This window comes from Tarenaya hassleriana, unplaced genomic scaffold (assembly GCF_000463585.1).
Source record: "Tarenaya hassleriana unplaced genomic scaffold, ASM46358v1 Cleome1, whole genome shotgun sequence".
In the NCBI taxonomy this organism is placed as follows: domain Eukaryota; kingdom Viridiplantae; phylum Streptophyta; class Magnoliopsida; order Brassicales; family Cleomaceae; genus Tarenaya; species Tarenaya hassleriana.
Genome location: NW_010960187.1, coordinates 11,582,535 through 11,590,970, shown reverse-complemented (window position 1 = coordinate 11,590,970; position 8,436 = coordinate 11,582,535).

The following is an 8,436-nucleotide window of genomic DNA, read 5'->3' as shown; positions in this document are numbered from 1 at the left end:
ATGTTTGTATGGATATATATTTTTAATTTTTAACTTTTTATTTTGCATGTATATATATGTTTATATTTTTATTGTATATATGTACTTTTTCTTTTTTTATTCGATATTTTTTTTAAGTTCAATATTTTATTTATGTATCTAGATATATATATATATATATATATATATATTTGTGCATATATATATATATATATATGTATCTATATATATAAATGTATTTGTATTTATGTATATGTATACATGTTTATATGGATGTGTGTGTATATGTATGTATATACGTGTATATATTTTTTGGTTTTTTTTTATACAAACTCAGTTGTCTAATTTTTCCAGATTCTTCCTCTATTACAAAGCCACACAAAGTAAAAATAAAAAAAGGCAGCGATAGAAGAAGAAAAGAGGAAAAAAAATGGTTATGAAGAGGTGAAAAAAATGGTTATATCTATGAAAATAAATGGTTGTATATGAATGTATTCATATGTGTATATGTAAACATATCCGCGTATATGTTTTAATTTATTTTTTTCTTTTTATTTTATATGTATATGTATATATGTGTGTGTTTGTATTTGTATAAGTGTATATACAAATATTATAAATATATACATGTATACATGATTATATAGATGTATATGTATGTGTATATATGTACATATACATATACATGTAAATGTATATGTATATAGATGTATGTGTGTATATATATGTATGTACGTATATTCATATGTATTTGTGTATGCATGTATTTCTATGTATATGTTATATATATACATGTTTATATGGATTTATATGTAGATATATGTATACAAATATTACTAATTAAAAAGAAATATTTTTAATTCTATGTATATATGTACGTACATATACGTACGTACGTACGTACGTATGTATGTATGTATGTATGTATGTATGTATGTATGTATGTATGTATGTATGTATGTATGTATGTATGTATGTATGTATTTGCATATGTATGTAATATTTTATTTATATGTATGTATATATACTTGCGAATATATACATATATATATTTGTGCATATGTATATGTATATATATATGTTCATATTTTTATATTATATATATATTTTTATTTTTTACTTTTTATTTTGTATATATATATATATGTTCATAATTTTATGTGTATGTATGTATATATGTATGTACGTATGTCTATATATATTTTTATTTTTTATTTCTTTTGTTTTATTTATATTTTTATGTGTCTATATTTATATATATTTATACATGTATGTGTATATATATATCTATGTATATATGTGTATATATGAATGTGTTTACATGTAAATATGTATATGTATATATGTTTGTATGGATATATATTTTTAATTTTTAACTTTTTATTTTGCATGTATATATATGTTTATATTTTTATTGTATATATGTACTTTTTCTTTTTTTATTCGATATTTTTTTTAAGTTCAATATTTTATTTATGTATCTAGATATATATATATATATATATATATATATTTGTGCATATATATATATATATATATGTATCTATATATATAAATGTATTTGTATTTATGTATATGTATACATGTTTATATGGATGTGTGTGTATATGTATGTATATACGTGTATATATTTTTTGGTTATTTTTAATTTTGTATGTATATATGTGTATATATTTTTTTTGTTATTTTTAATCTTGTATGTATATATATATATATATATATTTTTTATTTATGTGTCTATGTGTACTTATCTATATATATATATGTGCATATATCCATATATGTATATATATGTATGTATATATGTATGTATATATTTATATATATCTATGTGTGTATATTAATGTATTTGTATATGTATACATATTTCAACCAAAGAGTATGCCACTAAACATATTTCTTAGCTTAGAAAATATTGTTGTTAATATAATTTATTCATATTAATGTTTTGTGTTATTCAATGTCACTCCAAGGGAATATTGGAGTTAATATAAGTTGTGCATGTTAATGTTTTGTGTTATTCAATATCATTTTTGTTTATTTAATATGAAAAAATACTTTGTCATTGAAATAGTTTTTATTTTTTAATGGTGAGTTAAGTCAATAAAAAAATAATAGAAACCAGTAAAAGATGAATGACATTTTGATTGTTTACGAGTAATTTTGTTTTTAAAAAAAGTACGAAAAACTAATCATCTATTAAATTTGTAATCGTTGTAAAATATGTATAGGAAAAGATGATTATTTTAAGTGAACTTAAATGAATGTATTAATATTTTATATTTATTTTATAATAGAAATATTATTATTTTGATAGTATAATATTTAGTAATAGTAATAAATTGATTTTTTAAATAAAAAATTATGAATCTAAAATATACAAAAGTTATAGTAAATCTAATGGTTTAAGGTTTTAAATGCATATATAATTATTAACAAAAATTAATAAATTTAAGATATATATATTTTAATATAAATATAGTAATTCAAATTTCGTGATCAAAATATTCTATCAATATTACCTTATCTTATTTTAAAAAATAACAATAAATTTTTTTCAATAAAGTTGATCCACTAATGATCACTGTTGATATTTAGATCTCATTCCGTGATGTTTGTGCATTTGTATTCTGATTATAGCTTGCACGTTCGTCCTGTAATTTTCTCGGCCTCCAGGTTCTTCAGTTTGCTGGGAAGGCAGCGAGGGGCAACTGGCAGCCATTCGTAATGACGAGTAATTGGGAAAATTGCTACAAGGGGTAACCATTGAAAGTGGAGGAGTTCTCCTTCCCAAGAAGACTGGAGGCCCTTTGCTTCTTCGTCTGAATTTGAGAAGAAGTCACCTGCAGAGAATCTTCCAAGAAGACCCAAAAGATTAGAGCGAGAAAGTGTTCCAAAATTTTAATTATTTTTTAAATTGCAAAAAAAACCTAATGGCAGAAAACTGCTGTTTGTTTTGGCAGATTAATTCTCTAATGGAGGGTTGTGAGAACAAGGAGACAAACGATGCCATGATAGAAACGGAGAGGTTTCTCATACTCTGTGTTTCCCATAAGGACAAAAATCATGAGGAAATTGAGAAATTTAACATCAAACAAAGACAATGATTTCAGACAACAAATAACTTTAAGAAGCAGAAGATGACTTCATGTAAGATGATGAAGATAAATAAAAAAGGGAAAAAAAAAGAGGAAGAGAGAAGAAAAACAATAAGCCACCGTGCTATCTTTTTTTATCCGAGGTTATCATTCATACTCTATTTAAAGGTAATGTGTTCTCTGGTAGGAATTATCTAATTGCTAGATTCGATATTTGTTTCACTGTTGGAGATAAAACTCTAATCCGATTCTTGGAATCTCGACTGTGAAAATGGTTTTGATGATTAAGAGATATTTGGAATTACTTTTCATGGTTTCAATTTTTTCATGAAAATTTTCTTTATCTTATTGGATGTAACAAATATTGAAAAGCACGTACATTATATAATTCTTAATAGATTTATATTATTGAATAATTTTTTTTAAAAAATTTTTAATTAAAATTTAAATTGGTGTAATGTTTTTCCTTTTATGTGAAAAGTCATGTTTTGTGTATATGGTGCGTATATATATATATATATATAGTGGATAATTGACATTATTATGAGAATTAATTTGAAAGAAAAATTAATCAGTTACACTTTAATTTTTTCCACCTTTGCTTATCAAGAAAAAATACAAATTATAACTTTTAAATATATTCAATCTAAAGAATAAAAGATAATAAAATGATATAAACATATATATCACTCTACGCTCTAAGTATAGTTTTTACTTTTTTATAATAAAAAATAAAATAAAATAATCTTTATTACCAAGAAAATGAAACTGTCATTATAAATAATGTTTAGAAGTAAATGATATTTAGTGGAAAAAAAAATAAAAAATAAAAATAAAAAAAGGTATTGTCATACGCATATTCTCACCCACTGACCGACCTATCCGCTGTTATTAATAACCATACGCCATTGAGATATAAACTCGGTAAAACCCCAATACATGCAAAAAAAAATAGAGAAGGAAAAAAAATATGGGAATAATGATAATCGACGAATTGACGGTTCAGTCATTTGTAGCGGACAAGGAGAGCATGTACGAGAGATTCGGGGCGCAGGATCTGAACCATGTTGGAGTTCTGTCGTGATCGAACCTGCAGAAGGCTTTGAGTCGATGAGGCTGCTGGAATCACACTTTAGAGTGGATGTCCAGACGTCGCGCGAGGAGCTGACGAGGTTTTAGGACTCTATCTTCGAGAAATTTGACAGTATCTGAACGGATCAGTGGATCTGGAGGAGTTCCGGTCGGAGATAAAGAAGCTTATTAACGATTACGTTTTTTGGAGATTTCTCCTAAGTTTCATATTTCAGTTACGTTTTATTTTTTTTTATTGTTTGATTTGTTCAAAATTAAGTCTGAGTCTTGTGGGACATTTCGTTCACCTTAGTAAAATTGTTTTTCCAGTATTACATTAATTTTTTTATCTATAAATAAAGTATGAAGAGTCACTGACAAGTTTGTATCGAAATTATTATTTTTAACTCTATCCCTGTTTTGAGAACACTACAACAGAATATCACTCCCTAGAAAATTACAAATAGATTTCTGGTTGATATTTTCTTTCAATTTCGCTAGGAACATGGTCTTATACTAATTATTAGACGTGGGGAAACAATACGAGAATATTAATATTACTTATTTGTTTATTAAAAAATAATTTTTTTTAGTATAATATTTTGTTATGACAAACCTTTAATTTTATTCACATAATGATTTTTATAAATTTATAAAATAAAAAAACACTATAAATCCAATAGTTTAAATTTTTTTATGGATATACAATTATTAAGATTCTTTAATAAATTTAAAATATATTATTTTTAATATAAAGTAAGTCAATCAAATTTTAAGATAAAATTTGTTCAAAATAATTATTATTTCTTTGAAAAAATATAATTGTTATTTAACATTTTTATCGTATCAATATTACTTTATTTTTTAAAAAAGAAAAAAATAATAATAATTTCTTTTAATTAAGTTTAAAATAAAAATTTTAAAATTTTTTGTGAGTAAAAATTATGAAATTTTATCAAATTTTTATTAGATTTTTTTAAAGAAGGAATCTTTATATTATTTTTCATCACATATAGATGTCAAAAACAGATTTCTAATTTCAGTAAAGATCAATATGTAAATTGTTTCAAAATATTACTCTAGATATGATATTTATATATGTAAAATTATTTTATAAAACAACTTCAATTATAAAAAATACAATTCAATCCACATTGTACCGATTTTTGTTTTGTTAAAATAATGTAAGAAATAAATCTAAAAAATAACATATATAAAACAAAATTATCATTAGATAAGATATTATAAAGATAACATTAGACAATATGAGGAAATATAATATATATATATATATATATATATATATATATATATATATATATATATCGTGATTATGGATAACGCGATAGGTTGTTAGAATATTATAAATATGTATATATATATAATATTTGTATAGATATATATATATATATGTATATATTCCTATTTTTACTTATTTGTATGTATATGTGTATGTATGTATCATTTTATATTCCTTTTTAATTTAAAATTTTTGTATATGTATGTTTATATATATTTGTTATATGTATGTATATATATATGTATGTATAGATTAATTTATGTGTATATATCTGTGTATATGTATGTATATATATATTAATGTATTTGTATGTGTGTATATATATATATCAATTTTTGATATATTCATATCAATACTTTATTATAATGAAAAAATAAATAACTTATATTAACAAACGAAAAAAATAACCCGCGCATCGCGCGGGTCTTACCTAGTATTTATTAAAAAAGCAAATAAAATGAAAGGAGAAAAGCCTTTGAGTCGAAATTCGATGTGACTGAAGAACAAATTTATTTAATTAGTCACGCTCATGCAAGTTGTCAGCTTGGTGGTTTATTATAAAGCATGTTGGACCTTCTTGTTTTCCTAAATATGCCTCGAGTTTTATATTATACCATAAAGATCGCATTTGTATAATATGAATATATCATATGATATTTCTGCTAAGATTTAATCTAATATCAATACGATTTAGTTTATTAACTGTTTTAGTAATTCTGATTATTTAACTGTGTTTATATATATAACATATATTTACGTTTATATTTTGTTATTATTAAATAAAAATGTGATGATAATGAGTGAAAGGTTCCGTCCAATCCGAAGCCAGAGCTTGTGGGCATCGAATACTCTCTGGGACCTTCTAGTAAGATCACATATATTAAATTAAGCAAATATCGCATCCAATCAGTTCGAATTAATAATGCCTAAGTTGACACTTTTGTAATAATTTTACTTGATTTGTTCCGGCGGTTGAATATTTCTTTTTATTAATATCAAATATTATTACATAGATGCATCATTGAGTGATTCAGTGAATTTTAATTTTAACAATTGTACAAGTAACTCGGATAGATTCAAAATATGAAATCTCAGGTATGCTTTGGGTTAATTCGTATGATTATCTATATGGGTTTGGAACGAATCATCATCTTTAAATAGGATTGGATTATTATTATTATTATTTGGTTAGCGATTATTATTATTATTAATCATTAGATGATTGTGTTTGGCAGCTGGTAATGAATTTATGTGCGCGCAATCGGGAGACAGAAAGACCATTCTTTATGATTAACACAAAATAAAAAAATTATAGAAAGTACAAAAATTATGACTTTAGGTATCACATTAATGGAAAGCGTAACTTTTCACCAAAATAATCATTTAAAACTATTGGCTTCTTTATTTTTCTTTCAACTGATAGAAGATGTTTAAAATATGGGAGAATCCCATATACCCCCCCCACCAATTCTATAAAAAGTTCCAACGTCTTATCCTAAATTTTAATTTTCCAAAAACCTACCCCCAGAATCTAATTTTTCCAAATTTCTACACCAAATCGGAAAATCAATTCCAATCTCCTACACATCGGATGACGGCGTGAAACGGAACGAATTTCCATTAAAACGCTCGATGATGTGGCACAATACGTCAGAAATTTGTCCGTGTATATGCTACGTGGGTGTAACCTAAAAACCGGAAATCACTCATTAAACTCAATCGGTTTAAACATTAAACTGAAAAATTCGAAATTAAAAAAAAAACAAATCTGTAACCCAAAATCCCCAAAGTCGACATTCACCTCTCATGTCGATCCAAATCAGTGAGAACTCTTCTCCTCCGATTTCTCCGGCGAGATCCCCTTCCAGCACGACAGTCCTCTCCGCCGCGAGGTTCCTCTCCGGTGAGACCCTCTTCCGACCTAACTGTCGACTCTCATCTCTCTCCAAACCACGACAGTCACTCTCATCCCTCCTCTCTCAAGCCCATCGACACCATCTTCGGCCACAACTCCGGCGACACTCGGACGCGACACCGGCGAAACTCAGCCGCGATTCTGGAGACGTCGGAGGTTATGGGTCTGCCCTAATCGGCGAAATCGTGCCATGGAGAGTAAATGGGAGAGATGAGTTACTGATCTCTCTCTCTTGTGATTTAGGGTTAGGAAATATTAGGGTTTTTCGTCCTTCGGGGCCAGGTCAGGTGGTAAGGGAGCAGGGTGCATCACCCTGAGGTGGAGGATTCGAATCCTCTCATCGCTCTTCCTTGCCTTTGACCTGCTCGCCTGTCAGCCCATCATAATGGACTGATTTACCTCCTCCGCGTGTGTTGCAGGCTCGTGCACGTTGGCGTGGGGTTTGACTTGCAGGCGCCTAAGCCCAACTACGGTCCGAGCGTTAGGCGCACCTGGTGGTCAGGTCCGGCGGACTGAGGTCCACGGGGACTGTTAGGTGCGGGTGGTTGCCGGTTCGTCTCCGTTTGTAAAGGTAGGTAGTCACAAGGGTTCCCCATAATTACAAAAAAAAAAATATTAGGGTTTTTTTTGTTTTTAATTTCTAATTTTTATTTTTAAAATTTTTCGGTTTCATCTCAAAGCCGAACCGGTTTAAGTTATTAAATCTATATTTCCGGTTCGAGATTTCATCCAAGTGGCATGACATGTAGACAATATTATGACGTGTCTTGCCATGTCATCGAATGTTTTCAAGGAATTGCGTCCCGTTTCATGCCGTCAGCCGAAATGTGGAAGATTGGAATTGATTTCCAAATTTTGTGTGGGAATTTGGAAAAATCTTAATCGGTGTAGTTTTTTAGAAAATTTAAAATTTGTGCAGAAAATTGGAAGACTTTATCAAATTGGTGAGGGAATATGGGATTGTCGCTTAAAATATTGATTTAGTTCCATCATATTAATGCATGTAAACAAATGCATGTTTATCGTCATTTTTTTTATTATATATATATATATATATATATATATATATATAT